This window comes from Eschrichtius robustus, chromosome 5 (genome assembly GCF_028021215.1).
Source record: "Eschrichtius robustus isolate mEscRob2 chromosome 5, mEscRob2.pri, whole genome shotgun sequence".
Lineage (NCBI taxonomy): Eukaryota > Metazoa > Chordata > Mammalia > Artiodactyla > Eschrichtiidae > Eschrichtius > Eschrichtius robustus.
The window spans coordinates 68,109,568-68,133,218 of NC_090828.1; positions in this window are offsets into that span (position 1 = coordinate 68,109,568).

Sequence of the window (23,651 nt, forward strand, 5' to 3'; positions counted from 1 at the left end):
GGGGAGGAGGGAGAGAAGGAGGAGGAGAGAGAGGGAAGGGAGAATATGCATGCATGTGTATTTTGGGGCCTGCGTGTATGATGTATATGTACACGCTTTGGAAATACTGTATTTTCAGTTAAAGAAGATGTGTCATGTCTATAGAGTCAGAAGGGTGAGCATTGCAGAACTTGGCACAATGCTTGACATATAGGAGACATTAAATTAATGTCTTTGGACTTGAGTTGCAGTGATAAGGAATATTCAAGCTGTTAATTTTGTTATCAAAGATGGAGTGTATAAAATAACTGACAAAAAGCAAACCTAAAAAACCTGACATAATTTCAGAGACTGACTAGTAAGTCAGATAGAACTGTGCGTACATCCTCAGACTGGTGAAATTTTCCTTTTCAGGAAAGCAAGCTAAAGAAATGAGCCAAGGCTCTTTTTAAGGCTTTGCAAAAACTTTATCTAGTGTTTTCTCCTATCCTTGCCCCTTTTCACATTTCTTTATATGCCTATACAGGGTTCCTCTTTTTGTAGGAGGAGAGAGAAAACTACCCTACAATTGATCAGAATGTTCATTTCAACCTTTGTAAGATTTGTTGTCTTTAATTAGTTGAAGATAGTGAGAGGGCCCTAATATGACATTAGTGGGAGGTATCTGTGTGACTGAGGGCAAGATTTGGCCACAAGATTTTTCTAACAAGTATTGCAATATTTTTTAAATGTCATATATTCTATATGTAGTGACTGGGTTTTAATTTAATGTTCTTTTAAAATTTAAGAATAAAGAGAGAATTAGTCAAAGGAGTAAGTCTTGGTTGTGTATGCAGGTGTTGGCAAGTGTTAAGCATGAAATCAGCCATGGTGTTAATGAAGAGTTCCCTGTCCTCTACCTGTCAGATATCCCTGTCTAAGGTAAGAGGCAGGACTTGGGACCATATAAAATAGTCTGTTTCTGTAAGAAGTGTTGGTTAATACAGAACTGAAAAGAGAATTGACAGTGAATTTTCTATTATCTTAATTTTCGAAAATTGCTACTGCCAAAATGTAATCAAAAAACAGTATTTTAAAGCAGAAAAGATTAAATGTTTATTAGTTTTGATCTATAAAGATGATTGCTATCAGAGGTTCTCAAACTTTACTTGACATCAGAATACTCTTGGGATAACTGTTGAAATGCAGATGCTTACACACCAGGTCCAGGATTCAGGCACTCGAACGGGGACTGGAAATCTGTATTTTAAGATATAGATTATTCTAGAAAAACTTAGGTGGTGTGTTAGTTTGCTAGGGATGTTGTAACAAAATAATACAGTCTGGGTGGCTTAAGCAACAGAAGTTTATTTTCTCACAGTCCTGGTGGCTGGAAGTCCCAGATCAAGGTGTCAGCAGGTTTGGTTTCTTCTGAGGTCTCTCTCCTTATCTTGCGGATGGTCGTCTCCTTGCTGTGTCCTCACATTGTCTTTCCTTCATGCATGTGCATATTTGGTGTTTTTTTGTGTATCCAAACTTTTTTTTCTTATAAGGACACCAGTTAAAATGGAATAAGGCCTACCCTAAGGGCCTCATTTTAACTTAATCTCCTCTTTAAAGGCCCTATCTCCAAATACAGGCACATTCTGAGGTATTGAGGGTTAGTGCTTCAACATACGAATCTGGGGACACAATTCAGTCCATAACAGTTGGTACATGTAAAAACACTCTAGAAACCATCTCTTAATAACATTCTGCTTTAACATCCGAGACAACCCAAGCAATACATGGGGAATTAGTTCCCTCCTAGACTGTTTTCTGAAAAGTCTCTGGCCACTGACTAAACTATTCTTGAAAACTTGCAAAAAAAAATACGAAGTGGGTTGTCCCACTACTGCTTAAAATGTAAATGTTTAGGTTCATATCTGAGGCATGGTAGTACTCTCCAGCCCTCCCCTAATCAAAGTCAATGAAACAAAAATCCCCTGATGCACCCTGGGAAGCCCAATGAAAAGAGGAGCCCTGACCTAGACTATTGATATGTAGGTGAAACCTTTTCATCTTTTTGTGCACAAATACCATGGGAAGGGGGAGACAAAACATGCCTTAGGCAGGAGTCGTATTTCTAGATTTTATGTAAAAAAATTTTTGGAAAATGCTTATATCATTGACACTGTTGCAGTAGCAACTTATTAGGACACTTGGAACCACACTTATGAATTTGACCACTACTTTCACTTGACAATTTGTCTATGAGCTGTCCTTTCATTATACGGTATAAGAATAGACTTTGCAACCATGTGATAGAAAATGCTTTCCCCATATGGTCAAGAGAAGGTGACAGTAAGTCCTTCTCATATCCTGTTAGTAGAGCTCTCCAGAACAGCATCACCAGCAGGGACCAAAAAAGACTGACCCACTAAAGGAACCTCTTAAGTGGGCAGCATGGAGGACTTCACAGGGCAAATATTTCTTGTCATGCGGAAGAGTGATGGAGATTTTTAATATCTGAAATTCTTGTAGTTCACTGTAAATTGTGATCTATGTGATAATAACCATTGCGTAGATAGGTTCACAATTGAACTCTAATTTGTTCAATAAAAAGATATAGGCACCAATAAGATATATATTAATTCACTATTCATTGAAGCATTTCCTCTGATATTGTATCAAGTTTCTATACTTTGCTCAACTGTTAAATACTTTTGTGAGCACCATAGTAGCGAAACGAAGAATGAAGTCATGTCAAAATAATTCAGGGCCCTGCATTGACATATATAGACTACCATGTGTAAAATAGCTAGCTAGTGGGAAGCAGCAGCATAACACAGGGAGATCAGCTCGGTGCTTTGTGACCACCTAGAGGGCTGGGATACGGAGGGTGGGAGGGAGGCTCAAGAGGGAGAGGATATATGTATACATGTAGCTGATTCACTTTGTTGTACAGAAGAAACTAACACAACATTGTAAAGCAATTATACTCCAATTAAAAAAAAATCACAAGCTATAATATACATCTTTAAGACATTCCATTTACAATAGTGTATCAGTTATGAAATGCATTTTGTTGCTTGTAACAGGGATTGAAAATAAAAGCTGTATAAACAAACAAAGGAAAAAATTCAGGGAAAAATACCTCTTTCCCATGTAATGACCAAAGAATTTAAGCAGAATTCATGTTTCCTCTCCCACACACTATAAAGATCACTATATATTTTTTCAAATTATAAAACAAATGTAGGTTTTGTATAGAAGACACATTTCAAAAAGCATCTACTAACAAGGATCATTGTTATCATTTTTGTATATATTTGTCTGTACTTATGGATGTGTTTTTCTTCTCAGTGTTTATTACAAGCTGGCTACAAAATTGCGTTCACGGCATAGTTGACTTTGCCTGTGTAAAGGCAAGTTTACACCTAATTCAACACCTCCATCAGGGAGCATTACTTAAAGGGAAAGGTCAACTTTATATATTTTATAAGCTCTTAAATGTCAGAAATTTGTCTTCTACATCTTGTGTTACATAGTTGATAATTGGGAATGACAATAATTGAAATGAGACAAGACTGTTTTATTCTACACCAGGAAAAGAAAATAAATAGAATTATTTGATTTGGCAATGACTAAATTGTTCTAAATAAGATCAATGGATTTCTAATCACCCTGTCCCTATTTCATGCAGCATGTGGGGTCTTAGCTCCCTGACCAGGGATTGAACCCGCACCCCCTACATTGGAAGCATTAGAGTCTTAACCACTGGACTGCCAGGGAAGTCCCTCTCTGCTTCTTTTTTAAAATTTCTGTCTCATTCCTCTGGTATTTATAAGACATGGGCTCAGTGCCCGGAATATAGTAGATGCTTAGTCATTAGTTATTTTCTCTAGCTAAAGAAGCAACATTGAAATATTTTATACGGTCCCTAAACTATGATAGGAATTTAGATTCAGATATACAGTGGTAGATCTGGGTGAAAATCTAGGAATTTTTTTTATCAGAATTGGAAAATAGGTTTCTCTCCAAAATTCCTCTATAATTGACTTATTGGGGCCCTGTTTGCTACTAACCTTGCATTTTCTAATCACTCCACATTCTCTAGCTAGGGGAGTTCATCAACCCCATTGTTTTAGAAGTCAGCAACCTCGTCTACTCCATTTTGCTTGTTCTTTGATATCTTAAAACTAATGTCTAAATATGACCTCTTGACTCCTGCCTCCATCACCAATTATGCACCTCCATATATGCTCCCCTCAGAGTCTTTATGTCAGGTAAATTTATCTTATCACAATTTACCCTGTTGCTTTAAAGTAGAAATCTGAGAGTCACCCTTAATACCTTCCTCTCTCCTACACCCTCATATCCAAACTATCAGAAAGTCCTTTTTACATCACTCAGACAGCCTTTAGGTTTTTTTCAGAGGAAATTGTTCCATATGTAGCTGTAGACTCAGTGTGTCTGGAGAAGGAGGTAAGCTCAGAATCTTTCAACATTGCCATCTTGAACTGGATCAGAAAGCCCTTTTTTGTTTATTTGTTTGTTTTTATGAAATATTTTATGTTTTAGAACAGGTTTAGGTTCACAGCAAAATTGAGAAGAAGAAACAGAAATTTCTACCCTCACAATTGTAGAGACTCCCTCATGTCAAATCTCCCATTAGAGTGGTAAAATTGTTATAACTGGTGAACCTACATGGACACATCACAATCACCCAAAGGTTATAGTTTACATTATAATTCACTCTTGGTGTTGTACATTCTATGGGTTTGGACAAGCGTATAATGACATATATCCACCATTATAGTATCATACAGAGTGGTTTCACTGCCCTAAATATCCTCTCTGCTCGGCAGATTTTATCCCTCCCTAACTCCTAACTCCGGGCAACCACTGATTGTTTTACTGTCTCCATAGTTGTACCTTTTCCAAAATGTCATATATTTGGAATCATACAGTATGTAATTTTTTCAGATTGGCTTTTTTTTTCACTTAGTAATATGCATTTAAGATTTTTTCATGTCTTTTATTAGCTTCATAGCTCATTTCTTTTGAGCACTGAATAATATTCCATCGTCTGGCTATATCACAGTTCATTTACCCATTCACTTACTGAAAGACATCTTGGTTGCTTCCAAGTTTTGGTAATGATGAATAAAGCTGCTATAAATATCCCTGTGCAGGTTTTCTGGTAGACATAAATTTTCAACTCCTTTGAGTAAATACCAACCACTGCAAGTGCTGAATCGTTTGAAAGAGTATGTTTACTTTTGTAAGAAACCGCCAAACTGTCTTCCAAAGTGGCTGTACCATTTTGTATTCCCTGCAGCAATGAATGAGTGTTCCTGTTGCTTCACATCCTTGCCAGCATTTGGTGTTGTCAGTGTTCCAGATTTTGACCATTCTAATAGGTGTGCAGTGGTACCTCATGTTGTTTTTTAAAATTTGCATTTCCCCGATGGCATATGATGTGGAGTATCTTTTCATATGCTTATTTGCCATCTGTATATCTTCTTTGGTAGGATGTCTGTTAATGCCTTTGGCCCACTTTTTTATTTGAGTAATTTGTTTTCTTGTTGAGTTTAAGAGTTTTTAAATATATTTTAGATAACAGTTCTTTGTCAGATGTGTCTTTTGCAGATGTTTTCTCCCAGTCTGTCTTCTCATTTTCTTGACATTGTCTTTCACAGAGCAGAAGTTCTTAATTTTAATGAAGCCCAATGTTTGAGTTTTTCCTTTCATGGGTCATGCCACTGGTATTGTATTTAAAAAGTCATCACTGTACCCAATTAATTCAGATTTTCCCTAAGTTATCTTCAAGAATTTTTGTAGCTATGCATTTACATTTAGATCTGTGATCCATTTTGGGTCAATTTTTGTGAAGAGTGTAAAGTTTGAGTCTAGATTCAGTTCTTTATATGTGGATGTCTGGTTCACTACCATTTGTTGAAAAGATCATCTTTTCTCCATTGTATTGCCTTTGTTCCTTTGTCAAAGATCAGTTGACTACATTTATGTAAGTCTATTTCTGGGCTCTCTATTCTATTCTATTAATCTATGCGTCTATTCTTTCACCAATACCACACTGTCTTTATTACTATACCTTTATAGTATGTCTTGAAGTCAGGTAGTATCAGTCCTCCAACTTTGTTCTTCTCCTTCAGTGCTGTGTTGGCTATTCTGGATCTTTTTCCTCTCTATATAAACTTTAGAATCATTTATTGATACCCACAAAATAATGTGCAGGGATGGGAATTTTTATTGGAATTGCATTGAATCTGTAGATCAAGTTGGGAAGAACTGACATCTTGACAATATTGACTCTCTTATCCATGAACATGGAATATGTCTCCATTTATTTAGTCCTTTGATTTTGTTCATCAGATTTGTAGTTTTCCTCATACAGATTTAAAAATATTTTGTTAGACTTGTAATTAATTATTTTACTTTTGAAGGGTGCTTATGTAAGTGGTACTGTATGTTTAATGTCAAGTTCCACTTATTAATTTCTGGTATATAAGAAAGCGATTGACTTTTGCATACTAACCTTGTATCCTGAAACCTTGCTATAATTGCTTATTAATTCTGTGAGTTTTTTTGTTGATTCTGTTAGATTTTATACCTAGACAATTACGTCATTCCCTGATTGATATAATTTCTTATAATTTGGGGAGTATTTTTTGTGGATTCTTTCAGATTTTCTATGTAGATGATCATGTCATCTGCAAACAAAGACAATTTTTTTTCCTCCCCAATCTATATACTTTTACTCTCCTTTCCTTGTATTACTGCATTAGCTGAAACTTCTAGTACATTGCTGAAAAGAGTGGTGAGAGGAGACATTCTTGCCTTCATCCTGGTCCTAGTGGAAAGCTTTGAGTTTCTCACCATTAAGTATGATGTCGGCAGTAGGTTTTTTGGTAGATATTCTTTATCAAGTTGAGGAACTTCCTCTCTATTCCTAGTTTCCCGAGAGTTTTTATCATGAATGGGTGTTGGATGTTGTCAAATGCTTTTTTTGGTATCTATTGATATGATCATGTGATTTTTCTTCTTTAGCCTGTTAATGTGTTGTATTATACTAATTGATTTTTGAATGCTGAGCCAGACTTGCGTGTCAGCATGTTAGCATGGTGTATTTTCTCCACCCATTTTCTTTTAATCAGTATGTGTTTTTATAGTTAAAATGTGTTTCTTGTAGACAACATATACTTGGGTCTCATTTTTTGATCATTGCTGACAATCTCTTTTTTTCTTCCTGAATTTTATTTTATTTATTTTTTTATACAGCAGGTTCTTATTAGTCATCAATTTTATACACTTCAGTGTATACATGTCAATCCCAATCACCCAATTCATTACACCCCCACCCCCACCCCCCTGCCGCTTTCCCCCCTTGATGTCCATACGTTTGTTCTCTACATCTGTGTCTCAATTTCTGCCCTGCAAACCAGTTCATCTGTACCATTTTTCTAGATTCCACATATATGCGTTAATATACAATATTTGTTTTTCTCTTTCTGACTTACTTCACTCTGTATGACAGTCCCTAGATCCATCCACGTCTCAACAAATGACCCAATTTCGTTCCTTTTTATGGCTGAATAATACTCCATTGTATATATGTACCACATCTTCTTTATCCATTCTTCTGTCGATGGGCATTTAGGTTGCTTCCATGACCTGGCTGTTGTAAATAGTGCTGAAATGAAGATTGGGGTGCATGTGTCGTTTTGAATTATGGTTTTTCTCTGGGTATATGCCCAGTAGTGGGATTGCTGAATCACATGGTAATTCTATTTTTACTTTTTTAAGGAACCTCCATACCGTTCTCCATAGTGGCTGTATCAATTTACATTCCCACCAACAGTGCAAGAGGGTTCCGTTTTCTCCACAGCCTCTCCAGCGTTTATTGTTTGTAGATTTTCTGATGAAGCCCATTCTAACTGGTGTGAGGTGACACCTCATTGTAGTTTTGATTTGCATTTCTCTAATAATTAGTGATGTTGAGCAGCTTTTCATGTGCTTCTTGGCCATCTGTATGTCTTCTTTGGAGTAATGTCTATTTAGGTCTTCTGCCCATTTTTGGATGGGGTTGTTTGTTTTTTTAATATTGAGCTGCATGAACAGTTTATATATTTTGGAGATTAATCCTTTGTCCATTGATTCGTTTGCAAATATTTTCTCCCATTCTGAGGGTTGTCTTTTCGCCTTGTTTATGGTTTCCTTTGTTGTGCAAAAGCTTTGAAGTTTCATTAGGTCCCATTTGTTTATTTTTGTTTTTATTTCCATTACTCTAGGAGGTGGATCAAAAAAGATCTTGCTGTGATTTATGTCAAAGAGTGTTCTTCCTATGTTTTCCTCTAAGAGTTTTATAGTGTCTGGTCTTACATTTAGGTCTCTAATCCATTTTGAGTTTATTTTTGTGTATGGTGTTAGGGAGTGTTCTAATTTCATTCTTTTACATGTAGCTGTCCAGTTTTCCCAGCACCACTTATTGAAGAGACTGTCTTTTCTCCATTATATATCCTTGCCTCCTTTGTCATAGATTAGTTGACCATAGGTGCGTGAGTTTCTCTCTGGGCTTTCTATCTTGTTCCATTGATCTATGTTTCTGTTTTTGTGCCAGTAACATATTGTCTTGATTGCTGGAGCTTTGTATTATAGTCTGAAGTCAGGGAGTCTGATTCCTCCAGCTCCGTTTTTTTCCCTCAAGACTGCTTTGGGTATTCAGGGTCTTTTGTGTCTCCATACAAATTTTAAGATTTTTTGTTCTAGTTCCATAAAAAAATGCCATTGGTAATTTGATAGGGGTTTCATTGAATCTGTAGATGGCTTTGGGTAGTATAGTCATTTTCACCATATTGATTCTTCCAATCCAAGAACATGGTATATCTCTCCCTCTGTTGGTATCATCTTTAATTTCTTTCTTTAGTGTCTTATAATTTTCTGCATACAGGTCTTTTGTCTCCGTAGGTAGGTTTATTCCTAGGTATTTTATTCTTTTTGTTGCAATGGTAAATGAGCGTGTTTCCTTAATTTCTCTTTCAGATTTTTCATCATCAGTGTATAGGAATGCAAGAGATTTCTGTGCATTAATTTTGTATCCTGCAACTTTACCAAATTCATGGCTTAGCTTTAGTAGTTTTCTGGTGACATCTTTAGGATTCTCTATGTATAGTATCATGCCATCTGCAAACAGTGACAGTTTTACTTCTTCTTTTCCAGTTTGTATTCCTTTTATTTCTTTTTCTGCTCTGATTGCCGTGGCTAGGAGTTCCAAAACTATGTTGAATAATAGTGGTGAGAGTGGACATCCTTGTTTTGTTCTTGATCTTAGAGGACATGCTTTCAGTTTTTCACCATTGGGAATGATGTTTGCTGTGGGTTTGTCGTATATGGCCTTTATTATGTTGAGTTAGTTTCCCTCTGTGCCCACTTTCTGGAGAGTTTTTAACATAAATGGCTGTTGAATTTTGTCAAAGCTTTTTCTGCATCTATTGAGATGATCATATGGTTTTTATTCTTCAATTTGTTAATATGGTGTATCACATTGATTGATTTGTGTATATTGAAGAATCCTTGCATCCCTGGGGTAAATCCCACTTATCATGGTGTATGATCCTTTAATGTGCTGTCGGATTCTGTTTGCTAGTATTTTGTTGAGGATTTTTGCCTCTATGTTCATCAGTGATATTGTCCTGTATTTTTCTTTCTTTGTGACATCTTTGTCTGGTTTTGGTATCAGGGTGATGGTGGCCTCATAGAATGAGCTTGGGAGTGTTCCTTCCTCCGCAATTTTTTGGAAGAGTTTGAGAAGGATGGGTGTTTGCGCTTCTCTAAATGTTTGATAGAATTCACCTGTGAAGCCATCTGGTCCTGGACTTTTGTTTGTTGGAAGATTTTTAATCACAGTTTCAATTTCATTACTTGTGATTGGTCTGTTCATATTTTCTATATCTTCCTGGTTCAGTCTTGGAAGTTTATACCTTTCTAAAAATTTGTCCATTTCTTCCAGGTTGTGCAATTTATTGGCATAGAGTTGCTTGTAGTAGTCCCTTAGGATGCTTTGTATTTCTGTGCTGTCTGTTGTAACTTCTCCTTGTTCCTTTCTAATTGTATTGATTTGAGTCCTCTCCCTCTTTTTCTTGATGACTCTGGCTAATGGCTTATCAATTTTGTTTATCTTCTCAAAGAACCAGCTTTTAGTTTTATTGATCTTTGCCACTGTTTCCTTCATTTCTTTTTCATTTATTTCTGCTCTGATCTTTATTTCTTTCTTTCTTTCTGCTAACTTTGGGTTTTGTTTCTTCTTCTTTCTCTAGTTCCTTTAGGTGTAAGTTTACATTGTTTATTTGAGATTTTTCTTGTTTCTTGAGGTAGGCTTGTATAGCTATAAACTTCCCTCTTAGAACTGCTTTTGCTGCATCCCATAGGTTTTGGATCGTCGTGTTTTCATTGTCATTTGTCTCTAGGTTTTTTTTGATTTCCTCTTTGATTTCTTCAGTGATCTCTTGGTTATTTAATAACGTATTGTTTAGCCTCCATGTGTTTGTGTTTTTTACGTTTTGTTCCCTGTAATTCATTTCTAATCTCATAGCGTTGTGGTCAGAAATGATGCTTGATATGATTTCAGTTTTCTTAAATTTACTGAGGCTTGATTTGTGACCCAAGATGTGATCTATCCTGGAGAATGTTCCGTGCACACTTGAGAAGAAAGTGTAATCTACAGTTTTTGGATGGAATGTCCTATAAATATCAATTAAATCTATCTGGTCTATTGTGTCATTTAAAGCTTCTGTTTCCTTATTTATTTTCTCTTTGGATGATCTGTCCATTGGTGTAAGTGAGGTGTTAAAGTCCCCCACTATTATTGTGTTACTGTCGATTTCCTCTTTTATAGCTGTTAGCAGTTGCCTTATGTATTGAGGTGCTCCTATGTTGGGTGCATATATATTTATAATTGTTATATCTTCTTCTTGGATTGACCCCTTTATCATTATGTAGTGTCCTTCCTTGTCTCTTGTAACATTCTTTATTTGTTGACAATCTCTTTTAATTAGTGTATTTAAATCATCGATGTTCAAAGTGTTTATATAGTTAGTTTCATATCTACCATATTCATTACTGTTTTCTGTTTATTGCCCTTGTCTTTGTTCTTCTTTTTGTCTTCAACTCTTTTTCCTGCCTTTTATTATTTCAGTTGAGCATTTTATATGATTCTATTATCTCCTCTTTCTTAGCATACAAATTGTATGTTTTTAAAAACTTTTCTTAGTGGTTTCGCTAGAGTTTGCAACATATATTTATTAGTAATCCAAGTTCAGTCTCAAATAGCACTGTACAACTTCATGGGTGTTATATATTTTATAATGACAAAGTAATTTTAGCTCCTCCCTCCCATGTCATTTATTTTACTTATATATAAGCATACATAAGTGTGTATATTATACTTCACAAGTACAGAATTCTAGGTTGGTAGGAGGTTTCTCACAACACTTTAAATATTTTACTCTATTCTTTTTGCTGCTCAGTGGTTTCTGAGGAGAAGTTGGATGTATTTCTTGCCTTTGTTCCTCTATAAATATGGTATTTTTTCCTTCTGGCTTTTTTTCAGGATTTTTCTTTATCATTGATTTTTGGTAGTTTGAAAATGATATGCCTAAGTGTAGTTTTTATTAATTATTATTATTGCCATTTACGCTGTTCGATGTTCTCTGAGTTTCCTGGATCTGTGATGTCTGAAATTAATCTGGGGAATTTATCAGTCATTATTGTCTTAAATATTTCTTCTGTTTTTTTCTATCTTTCTTCTTCTCCTGGTGTTCCCATTATGTTACACTTTTTGTAGTTGTCTCACAGCCCTTGGATATTTTATTCTTTTTTTTTTAGTCTTTGTTCCCTTTGCTTCTCAGTTTTCAACACTTCTATTTGTATATCCTCAAGCTCAGAGATTGATTCTTCCCTCATCCATGTCCAGTGTACTAGGAAGCTCATCAAAGGCATTCTTTATTTCTGTTTCAGTGTTTTTGATCTCTAGCATTTCTTTCTGCTGCTCACTTAATATTTGCATCTCTCTGCTTACATTGTCCTTCTGTTCTTACATGCCATCCATCCACTTTATCCATTAGAGCCCTTAGCATATTACTCATCATTGTTTTATTCCCAATCTGATAATTCCAACATCCCTGCCATGTCTGGTTCTGATACTTGCTCCTCTTCTCTTCACGTTGTATTTTTTGCCTTTTGGTATGCCTTGTAATTTTTCTTGATAGCTGGACATGGTGTACCTGGTAAAAAGAAATGTTTTAAATCGTCCTTTAGTGATGTGGTAGTAAAGTGTTGGGGGAAGGGAAGACATTCTTTATTCCTTTGATTAGGTCTCAGTCTTTTAGTGAGCCTATGCCTTTGAACTGTGAACTTCATAAGTGTTTCCCAGGTTTTTTCTCCTTTTGTAGGTGGAACAAAATGGTTAGAGTGGGTTGGAGTTGGGTACTTTCCTTCTCCCAGGTCAGTTAGGTCTGATGATGCCCCAGGAGTTTAGGTTCTGGTTAAATAATTTCTCCTGAGGGCAAGCATTGTTAAGAACAGAATGCTATGTCATATTTTAAAATGTTTTTTCCCCCTTCCTATGCCAGAAACATGAGGGGAATTTTCACTGATATTTACTGTGGGAACTTAAAGTCTACTTCACAAAGGTAAATCTCACACTAGCGTGAGGGGTCTTCCAATGACTGGATCTCCCTGGAGATTTTAAGTCTCAGAGTTGTCCACAGTGAGCCTCTGGCAGTTCATCAATTACAGTTCAGGTTTTTTCTATGCCCACCCTGGTTTCTGTGGAGGTTTCCACTCATAAGTCTGCTCCAGTAAGCTGTGACTCCCTATGTTTTCCAGTCTGTCTCCTGAGTCTTAGGGGCAGCCATTTTTCCTGTGTCTTACCCTCTCTTACAGATCCAAAAAGAGTTGATGATTTTTCAGTCTGTTCAACTTTTTACTTGTTGTTCGAATGGAATGATGACTTCAAAGCTTCTAACATGCAGAATTAGAAACTGGGCCTTGATAATCTTTTTAAAAGGTAGTTACCAGTCTTGTTTTTATGTCCCAAAATATATCCTGAATCAGTTCACTTATTTTCATTCTCTACTGTCATGAATTTGGATCAAGCCATCATCTACTTCCTGGAGTAGTACTGTGGCTTCCTAATTGATGCCTCCACTTCTGTTGGCCTCACTTTAATCAGTTTTTCACACTGTGGTAAGAATAATCTAGCATGAAGAGATCATTTCACTTCACTACTTAAAGCCCTTCGATGGCTCTCTTAGGCACTTAGAGGAACACTGCTTAACATGCATAGCCTAATATACCTGCTCACACTGCTGCCAGCTGCTCTAAACTCATTAAGAGCTACTTCTGCCCTTGCTCCAGTCACAAATTAGGGAAATAATTGAGTCCAGCTCTTTCCCATCTCCGAGCCTTCTTACACACTGTTCCTTCATACCCTAAATCTTACTAATTCTTTGGGTCTCAGTTTTATTGTTCCTCCCTCAGAGAAGCCTTCCCTGACACACCAATCTAAAGTATCTCCTGTTATTCTTCCTTATTGCACTCTATTCTTTCCATCTATAGCACTTGTCACCATTTTTATTTCGGCTGCGCCATGCGGCTTGCGGGATCTTAGTTCCCTGACCAGGGATCGAACCTGTGCCCCCTGCAGTGGAAGCACGGAGTCTTAACCACTGGACCACCAGGGAAGTCCCCTTGTCACCATTTTAAATTAACACATTTATGTGTGCATTTTAAAGTTTGTCTATGTTCTTTTGTTAAACTAACCATGAATTTAGAGATTATATCTTGTTTATGTTTAAAAAATGGAAACTGTTGACTTCTGGCTTCAGCTCCAACATGTATAAAGAGCTTGGAAGTCCTCACTCTTGTCCTACAAAAGGAAAAGCTGAACAAACTGAAAATCAGTGATATTCTTTGATCCATTGGAGAACTGTTTGCAGGGAAAATCGCCACCTCAGAGTCTGGAGAGACAGGTGAATCAGAGAGTCACAGCTGAGATCAGTTTGCTTGAAGGAGAACATGTTTGGGTCACAACTGTTAAGAACACTTCAGTGGCATGAATAAATGATAAATTGCTTGAGGATGAGTACAGACTAGCATGAGAGTGGGAAACTTCCTCGGGGCTGCAGTCTTATGGGGGGCCCACACTTTCATGGCTTTTGCCTCCAAAACCCCCACCAGATTCTGAAGATAAATATTCGAAAAATATCTCCTCATGCCTGAGGTAGGAGCAAGGGAGTTGTAATCATTATGAAACACAACCTGAGGTTTCCTCATAACAAATGCCTACTCTAAAGGGAAAATGACTTTACAAGAAGCTTATTCCAGGTAAGGAAGGACATTTCTCCAGTTCCCTCCCTCATCTGTTTGGGGGGAAAAAGGATGTTCCTCTGGAGAACGTGGAGATCACAGTAAGAGGCCCATTAAAATACAGAGATTTAATCATAAGATATAGGACACTTTACTTCCCGCATATCTTATCACATCACCAACAGGACTCTAGTATAATAGCAGTGGATTATAGCTGAAAGAACTGGGTAGTGGAAGAGTAATCATTGTGCAATACATCATGAGCGTCTTCCATAACAAAGGCCTAATCTCCAAGGAAAAAGACTTTACCAGAGTATTATCACAGATGAGGAAAAAGTGTTTCTCACACTTTATTCCATTCCTACCATCTTTTCTTGGAATAAAATAAGCAAACATATTCAATAGATGCTAAGACTCAAAGGAAATGAATAGGGAATGATACAGTCAGGGAAAAGAAGTACTGGGGAATCACTTGTGAGGGTCACAGCTCAAGGCACGGTTTCACTAAAAGACAGATTTCTTCATAATGTTATAGAATACTCCCCATTTCTCCATACCTTACCACCATGCTAACAAATCTCTAGTGTGATAAAAGTGCATTATAGTTAAAAAGCTGTAAAACACAGACTTTCTCTGAAGAGGGGAAAGCTCAAAATCAAGAGAGGAGACAAAAAGCAAAGATAATAGAGGAATTTAAAGCCTCTGGCACCTATAACTACAGAAATAATTAAATACATTGTAACAAAAAATTTTAAATAACTATGATTACCATGTTAAGGTCTCTCATGGAAAACATAGACAACATATAAAAACAGGTAAGTAATGAATTTAAAAATTAAATCAATACTTAATTATATTTTTCCAAAATAGAAAGCAACAGAACCAGATCATTTTCAATGGAGTTTCTAGCAGGTAGTTAAGGAAGAAATTATATCAGTTTTTAAAATCTCTTCTACAAAAATAGAAGCAGAGGAAATGCATTCTAACTTTTATTCTCTTAGGCTAGCATTATTCTAATATCAAGACTAGAGAAGCTATTACAAGAAAACAAAAGTACAGAACGATATGTCTTATAAATACAGATACAAAAATTTTCATCAAAATATGAGTAAATTAAATCAACATTATATAATGACAATTGTATACAATGACCAAGTGAATTTATTCCAGATATACAAGTCTAGTTCAACATTGGAAAATCAGTCTGTGTAATCTACAACATCAGTAAGCTAAGGAAGAAAAATCATGTGGTCTCATCAATTGATGAAGAGAAAGCATTTGACAAAATTCTTCACCCATTCATGATAAAAAAAATTCTCAGCATACTGGGAAGTGAAAGGAACTTCCTCAACTCCATAAAAATTATCTATGAAAAGTCCACTGCAAACATCGTACTTAATGGTGACAAACAATATGCTTTCTCCCTAAGATCAGAAACAAGGCAAGGATGTTTTCTCTCACTATTTAACATCTACTACTACTTAACATCTACTACTAGTGCAATAAGACAAGAAAAGGAGGTAAAATGTATACAGATTTCTAAGGAAGAAATAAAACTGTCCTTTTTTGCAGATGATATGATTGTCTACATAGAAAATTAAAAAATAATTTACACAAACAAAATGTCCTGGAGAGAATATGCCAGTATATCAGGGTCATGTGGTTCACGGTTACTCTATAAAAGTCAATTACTTTCAAATATTCCAGAAATGAACTATTAGGATTTAAAATTTTAAAAATATTATTATCAATAGCACCCCCAACTTAATTCTTAGATATAAGTTTAACAACATATGTACAGAATCAATATATCAAACCATAAAACTCTAAAGAGAAAAATCACCAAAGAACTACAAAAATTAAAAAAAGTCTGTGCTTATGTATCAAGACTCAGTATTGTTAAGATATAATTCTTCCCAATGTGATCTATAGATCCACTGATTCCAATCAAAATTCCAGCAAGCTATATTTTAGATATTGACAGGCTGATTCTAAAATTTATGTGGAAATATCTAGAATAGCCAACATAATACTAAACAATATGAAGTAAAACAAAATTGGAGGATTCACACTACCAAAATTCAGGACTTACTGTAAAGTTACAGTAGAACAGCATGGTATTAGCAGAAGAATAAACACATAGATCAGTGGGACAGAATAGTGAGCGCAGAAGACCTATACAGTTATACTCAACTGATTTTTGAAAAGAAGCAAAGCAATTCAATGGAAAAAGGATAGTCTTCTTGAACAAATAGTTCTGGAAGAGTTGATGCCTATATACAAATAAGATTAACCTAGATGTGTACTTTAGACCTTTTACATAACTCATCTCAATATGTATAAGAAGATTAAATGCAAAATACAAAACTATAAAACAACTTCAAAAACGTTAATAGAAAATGTATATGACCTTGATTTTTTAAATAAACACCAAAAGCATGATCCATGAAAAAAAAACTTGATGAGTGTACTTTTCTTAAAATTTAAAAATTCTGCTCTGCAAAATATATCGTTAAGGGAATGAAAAGAAAAGCCTCAGTCTGGTAAAAAGTATTTGCAAACACACATATGAGAAAGGAATATTATCCAATACATACAAGAACTTTTAAAACTCAGCAATAAGAAAACAAACAACCCAATTTTAAAAATGGCCAAAGATCTAAACAGAAATCTCACTAAAGGGAATTCCCTGGCAGTCCTGTGGTTAGGACTCAGTGCCATGGACCCAGGGATCAATCCCTGATCAGGAAACTAAGATCCTGCAAACCATGCAGCACAGCCCCCCCCGCAAAAAAACTCACTAAAGAAGATATGATGTGTCAGTGTAGGCTCATCAACTGTAACAAATGTTCTACTCTGGTGGGGGATGCTGATAATGGGACAGGCTATGCATGTGTGGGGCAGGGAGTGTATGGGTAATCCCTGTATATTCTGCTCAATTTTACTATGAACCTAAAATTGCTCTAAAAAATAAGGTCTATTAAAAAAATAAAGTAAAATAAACTGAAATATACCTGAATAATTTTCCTTTCTTTAGCTATATAGACAGGTACTCAGAACAAATGCAGAAGGGGAGAAATTCTTCATGAAAAATTGCCAAAAAAAAAAGAGGAAGGAGAATAAGATATATAGATGGAAAATAATTATATGAAAGATGCTTAACATCATTTGTCATTAGGAATTTGAAAATTAAAATAATAACATACTATTAAACACCTATTAGAAGAGCCAAAGTCTAAAAATTTTATTTAAAATCCTTTACAGGTGAGCCAAACAACAGTAATTCTCATTCATTGTGGATGAGAATGCAAAATAGTACAGCCACTTGGGAACACATTTTGGCAGTATTTTACAGAGCTAAACATAGTTTTACCATATAATTCAGAAATTGTGCTCCTAGGAGTCCACCAACTGATTTGAAAATTTATGTCCACATGAAAACCTGAATACCAATGTTTATAGTAGCTTTTTTCATAAAGACCAAAAAATTGGAAGCACTGAGAGGCCCTTCAATAGGTGAGTGGATAAACATACTCTATTACATACATCCATGCAATGAAATATTATTCAGTGATAAAAAGAAATAGGTTATCAAGCCACAAAAAGCCACAGATTAATTTTAACTGCATAATTCTAAGTGATAGAAAACAGTCTTAAAAAGTTACATGTTATATAATTCCAATTATATGACATTCTGCAAAAGACAAAACTATGGAGATGGCTAAAAGATCAGTAGTTGCCAGGTTCAGGGGGCACAGGGCTTGAAATTGTGAAGCATTGAGAATTATTTAAGATGGTGAAACTGCTTTGTATGGAATGATAATGGCAGATATATGGTACTACACATTTGTCAAATCCCATCGAAATTTACAGCACATGAGTGAACCTTAGTGTATGCAAATTAAAAAAATTATTTAGGAGGTCTGGAGATCCCAGGATGGAATGCAGAAAGTGACAAAGCAATTCAACTGTTTTACAAATGCATGAAACCAATCCCACTGAAGTGTGTGTGGGGGAAAAGGTACTAACTTAAGTAACTTTGGAAATAGATGGAGTCAAAGACTAAAGGCAAAAGCAACTGTACATAAGCACAGTACTCCAGTTGATAAGGCTATTGCTTGTGGGGGTAAAGTCAACAATCCTGAAACCACTATAAATATAAACTGGAATTGAATAATTAAGTAAATGAATGGCAGATGGTGGCAGCTAGTTTTCTCATCGTTTTAATGGGAGATTACAGATAATCAGTGAGAGAAGGCTAGAATGATCCATGTGGTAATGGATTAGAGTTAGAGACAACAGTATGAATTCATGTTTAATTTAATATAGATACAGATAGTTACACATAGAAATGTTTATAGATATTTGTATATACAAGACATAGTAGACACATTTATTCTCTTGCTCTGTTAACTGAGAAGGACCAGGAACAATGACACCTCAGTATCAATGAGTGCACCTACCACCCAGATCTTGGTTTCTAATACAAATCTCCAGTATAAGGACCCTGGGATTTAAAAGAAATGGCTGATTCTAGGACTGGTCCAGAATATATGAAGAATGAGACTTGAGGAGATTATAGTGAAACAAAAAGTAAAGAAATTCTCTAAAACAACAGAAACACCAAAGTAACCACAATGATGGGTATATGTCCAAGGGATACAGGAACCAGCTGAAAGAGCACCCAAGAGGTAAATCTGATCCACTCTCAGCAAAAAAAATAAAGTAGTAATGGATTATAACTCACAGTATAAAATAAATATCCACAGTATAACATAAATATCCACAATATAAAATAAATATCCACAAGTCCATATTGATATAAATAAATGATTGAATAAATAAATAAATGGGGAATAGCCAAATCTCCTATGCAGAAGAATTCCAAATAATTTATGTAGTTACTCTGTCCTCAAGGAAGTAGAGCATAACTTCCTACTTTTTAAAGGTAGGTTGTACATAGTGACTTCATAGAATATGAAAGGGGAAAAGAAGAATAATTTTACAGTGGAGAAACCTGACAAACACTGCCTCAGCCGCGTAATCAAGATTAATATCAACAGCAATAAATCATGCTGATAGTGTGTACTCTTGATATGATGTTATGAAAACGGCACTTTACCTCTGTGGTCTTTCTTCCTGAAACACAAAACTCCAGTGTAATCATGAGGAGACGATCAGACAAATCCTAATTTAGGGATGTTCTGCAAAATACCTGACCAGTACTTTTCAAAATGTCAAGGTCATCATAAACAAGGAGTCTGAGAAACTCTCACAGCTAGGAGGAACCTAAGAAGACATGACTTCTAAATGTAACATAGTATCCAAGATGAGTTCCTGGAACAGAAAAGGACATTAGGCAAAATAAAAGGATTTCTGAATAAATTATAGACTTTAGTTAATAATAATATATCAATATTTGCTCACTAATTGTAATCAGTGTTGTCATACCAATGTACTATGTTAATAATAAGGGAAATATGGATTTGCATTGTATGGGAACTCTGTGTACTGTCTGAAATTTGTAACTCTTAAAACTGTTCTAAAATTACAAATTTTTATATATATATATATATATATATAAATACAAAGACTTGCACTAGTAAATATTTGTGAGTTAATGGTTAGTGGCTGCCCAGATGACTGAGCTACAAATATTCTGAGGCTCAATGGAAGATCAGCAAACTGTCTCTACAGATTAAAACTGTGTTAATATTTTGGTGAGGTGTGAGGTATCAGGAGGCAGCATTATATCGGGAGTGCCATGAATTCACATGATAATAAAATTCCCTCGATTCATACATGAAGTAGTTAAGGCACATAGGGGCTGTAGGTATATGGCATAGCAAAGCTAAGAGAATCCCCAACATTGGTCAGATATAGTACAGTTGAAAATTTTGATCTGGGTTGGACTCCTACTCCAACACCTACTGGATGAGTGACCTTGAGTAAGTGCCCTACAAGTGATGGTCATTATAATACGTTGATAGTGTACTGGGTACTGAGTTCTGCACACCCTTCTGAACACTTTATTATGTATTGACTCATTTTATGCATAAACACACACTTGTGCATGTACACACACACACACACACACAAAATTTATGAGGCCAGCCCTATTATTTTCCCTATTTTACGAAGAGGTCAAATAACTCGCTCTAGATCACCAAGTGGGCAAATGTCAGAGCCAGTACTCACATTTTAGCAATCTGGGTCCAGTGTCTATGACCTTAAGCCATAAGAACAGAACTGTTTTGCAAGTCTGTATAAAATATAGCCTTTTGAGTTATTGGGATATTGAGTGAGCTAATGAATATAAGGTATTTGGTACAATGGCAATTAATAAATATTTTTTGCTCTTATCCTAAAGGAAGACAAAATAGCATTCTCATCAGTCTTTAACTGTTTGGCTAGAGTTGAAACCCTTGCCTCGTTTTTTCCAACAGCTTTGCTGAGATACAATTAACATATAACATTGTGTATGTTAAAGGGGTACAAATGTGTTATGATTTGTACATTTGTTAAAGGTTTACAAATGATTATCACCATAGTGTTAGCTCACATAGCCATCATGTCACAATAATTATCATTTCTTTTTCTGTGGTGAGAACATTTAAGATTTAATCTCTTAGCAACTTGCAAGTATATAGTACAGTATTGTTATCTGTTATCATAATGCTTTGCATTAGATCTCCAGAACTTGTTCATCTTCTAACTGGAAGTTTATACTCTGTGACCAACATCTCTTTGTTTCATCCCCAGCCCCTTGTAACCATCGTTCTACTCTGTTTCTATGAGTTTGACGGTCTGTAGATTACACATATAAGTGAAATAACATACAGTATTTGTCTTTCTGTGTCTGATTTATTTCACTTTAGCATAATGACCTCAAAGTCCACTACCTCATACCTGTTAGAATGGCTGTCATGAAAAAAATCAAGAGATAAATGTTGGTGAGAATGTGAAGAAGGAGAACCCTTGTACACTCTTGGTGGGAATTTAAATTGGTGCAGCCACTATGGAAAACAGTATGGAGGTTCCTCAAAAAGTTAAAAATAGAACTACCATATGATCCAGCAATCCCACTTCTGGGTATATATCCAAAGGAAACGAAAATAGGATATTGAAGAGGTATATGCACCCCCATGTTCAGTGTACCATTATTCACAATAGCCAAGATATGGAAACAACCTAAGTGTCAATGTGTGAATAGATAAAGAAGATGTGAGATATATACATATGTGTGTATGTGTGTATATATATATATATGTATATTCACTGACATTTTACCTCTATGCTCTATACTTATCACCAAGTCTTAGAGAAGATGTCAGCCTGAAACTTTTATTATATGTAGTTTTAGCTTATTTTTAAGGATTTATATGTTGAACCACACTTTTAAAATTATTTTGATAATTGAGCACCAAACAATGCTATTTATAGGAAGATATTCTATGATAATATTTATTACAATAATTATGATAGTTTAAAAGTCTAATATTTATAGAATACTGACTATGTTGCAGGCATTGGATTAAACATTTGCATTTATTAAGATGCCTTTGGGCTTCCCTGGTGGCGCAGTGGTTGAGAATCTGCCTGCCAATGCAGGGGACACGGGTTCGAACCCTGGTCTGGGAAGATCCCACATGCCGCGGAGCAACTGGGCCCGTGAGCCACAATTACTGAGCCTGCGCGTCTGGAGCCTGTGCTCCGCAACAAGAGAGGCCGCGATAATGAGAGGCCCCGTGCACCGCGATGAAGAGTGGCCCCCACTTGCCAAAACTAGAGAAAGCCCTCGCACAGAAACGAAGACCCAACACAGTCATAAATAAATAAAATAAATAAAATAGTGTTTAAAAAAAAAAAAAAAGATGCCTTTATTATCCCTCCCATTGTTTTTGAACTGAGAGGATCAGGGCACAGAGCGACCAAAAGAATGTGCCTAAATTCACACTGCTAGTATTCCAGACAGCAACAACTTAAACCAATATCTGCTTAATCACGGACCATGCTCTTAACTGCTGTTCTACAGCAAGGTGAAATTTCCCCAGTATCCAGCCAAATTATAAATTATACATACAGTTTCTTGATTTAGGTCTTCTAGGTTCTCTGAAATTATTTCAAAGAGAGTTTGTTACTCTGCCTTCATTTCTTTTTCTTATTTGGGGATTCATTGCTCTAGATTACAAGACATATGTATGCCAATATTTTTTGTAATATCACAAAATAAACAAAGGTACTTAAGCAGTCTCTATTTTATGGCTAGTTTAGCCTTTCAGCGTTCAACACTACTATTTGCTTCTTTTAAAATAATTTACTTATCAATATATTATGAAACAACAGCCTTTTTCATTGTCTTCGGTTGCAGTATTACGTAAAGTACTGCAGTAAGGAAGTAAACTCATGTTTACTTTCTGAAGCATTTTACTTAGAGTAGGAATACAAAACATTAGTGCAGGCTTTGTTAAATTTGCCACTTCTCAGATATATGAAAAGTACTTGAGTTGAGGACAGCATTTCAACGGTACTGAAAACCTCAGAGGCTCTTCAGGCAGATAAAGACTTCTTGTCATTCTCATCTGCATTAGACTAGCAAATTGAATCAGAACTCTTTGACAGTGTTCAATTTTCAGATTTTTTTTTCAAGACTACCTTTGCTTTCCCAGCTCGGGTATCTGCATTTATGGGTCAAATTAGTTTTTGTATATAAAAGGTATATATTTGCATTTATGCCTATGCCATTGTGAAGATGTATGCCTTTAATATATAGAATATATAATGTGTGTCTTTATGTTATTATTAGAACTAAAATGCTAATGAATAGTGTTGAGGGAGAAAACAAAAACACATTATGCGATGAAAACCAAATCAATTAGTGCTATATGTACCAACTAAAAATAAAATCCTGTTTTAGAGGTATTTTTTGACACTTACTTGAGAAATGTTTAATTTTTTACATTTTCTAAATTCATATTTGATTTTGAATTTTTTCCCTTCACATATAAAAACCTCCTTCATTGTGCCCCTTCAGTTAAAAATGTCATAATAATAGTCCAGGCTTATCATTTTTCCCCTTCTACTTTCCATTATTGCTAGCAGCACGACAACTCTCCTATCACCCAGGGTTACAACCTTGAGTCCATCTTTGATTATCTCTCTTTCTACCTTGCATCTAGGACCTTTCTATGTCCTGCCATTTCTTTTATAATGTTTGAAAAGCCAGTTTCTTCTTTTTTGGTTTCCACCACCAAGACCCCAATCTACTTTCTTTTATTTTCTTTTATTTCTGCTCCAACTATTGCAATCTTCCACATTCTTGC